Source organism: Engystomops pustulosus, chromosome 7 (assembly GCF_040894005.1).
Source record: "Engystomops pustulosus chromosome 7, aEngPut4.maternal, whole genome shotgun sequence".
Classification (NCBI taxonomy): domain Eukaryota; kingdom Metazoa; phylum Chordata; class Amphibia; order Anura; family Leptodactylidae; genus Engystomops; species Engystomops pustulosus.
Window position 1 is genome coordinate 20,525,886 of NC_092417.1, and position 1,760 is coordinate 20,527,645.

Sequence of the window (1,760 nt, forward strand, 5' to 3'; positions counted from 1 at the left end):
ACAGGCAGTGGAATGTACCCGGCCCATTTTCTGCATGCGGACCGGAGTGAGGTATGCCTGATGGAAAATATATAATTGTGTCATACGGTTATTTATGGACGGGGACACTTTGGTGTGAGAAGATAATAATTCGGAGTCAATCTCCTCCGAGGATGATTGCATGAGTTGTTTCCATCTGTGCAAAGTGCGTGGTGGGCAATGCTCCGCCTTTTGCGTAATCAGATGGGTGTATAGAGCCGACACCAAACCCCGTGGACCCTGAGTTCTATATATAACTATGAGTGGATATTTAGATATCTGTGGTGGACCGTGTGGAAATTGTGATTCTAGGGCGTGCCGGAGTTGAAGGTACCTGTAGAACCTTCTCTGGTCCAGTTCAAATTTTGTTTTCAAGTCTGAGAAAGAAGCCAGCACCCCATCAGTGTATAAGTCTGCTAAAGTTTGTATTCCTGCTTGTCTCCACCCCTCTGTGTCTTCCAGAGATGTTAAATGTGATAGCGCAGAGTTCCCCCATAAAACCATTTCGGCTATGGTGTCATTAAAGTGTGTAAGTTGCCTTGCCCTTTTCCAGACTTGTGTGGCTAGCCTGTGGATGGGTAGTAGGGAAGTTTGTAATCTGGGAGTACCCTCCAATATAGACCAGAAGGAAGTGAGCCCTAAATAATGACTTAGATGATGTTCTGAATTGGGCAACGAGCCTGGGATTACCCAATGATATAGATATTGCAGTTGACCTGCTAAATAATAAAGATAAAAGTCAGGGAGCGCCATACCGGCCATCTCTTTAGGCCTTTGCAGTGTTTGTAAACTGAGTTTTGATCTGGAGTTCCCCCATATGAATTTGGCGGTGTTGGAGTGTAGTTCAGAGAAAAACCTCTTTGGAACTGGCACCGCAGCGTGCTGTAGGATATACAAACATTTTGGTAATATGATCATTTTCACTAAGTTTATGCGGCCAGCTACTGAGAGGGGTAAGGACTTCCACGCATTGTACTTCATTCTAATGAATGCCAGTAAGGGGTCAGTAATATGCCGGAGGGTGTGTTGGTGAATTTTAGTAACTATTATTCCTAGATATTTAAACTGGTTAACTACTTTGAGTCCTGACAGGGTTTCAGGTCCTCTCCAGGGGGAGGCACCCAGGGGCATGTACACTGATTTGGACCAGTTTATCTGTAGGCCGGAGTAGGAGCCAAAGGTGTTAATGATGTCCATTGCTCTAGGGAGCGAGGCTGTTGGGTTAGAAAGGAAGAGAACCATATCATCAGCGTAAAGGCCGACTCTATCTTCCCTGCTGCCTATTGTAATCCCTGTGTATTCCGGGTCTCTTCTTACATTGATAGCTAAAGCCTCCATCGCAAGAGCGAAGAGTAGAGGGGATAGCGGACAACCTTGGCGAGTCCCCCTATGCAGATAGAATTCTGGGGTGAGGGAGCCGTTCAGTAGTAGTTTACTCTTTGGCGTTTTATATAGGATGGAAATCCATTTGCGAAAATTTGGGCCAAAATTAAATCGATTTAGACACTCCATTAGGAATGGCCATTCTACAGAATCGAACGCTTTAGCTGTGTCTAATGATGCTAGTGCCCAGTCCTCTCCACATCTTTGCCCAATCTGAGCAATTACCTGCACCCTCCTTATATTGTCTGTAGTGGACCGTCCGGGCATGAAACCAGACTGATCATGATGGATAAGTGATGATATGACCTTATTCAATCTGGTCGCCAGGACCCGGGTGAGAATCTTGTAATCTGTGTTGA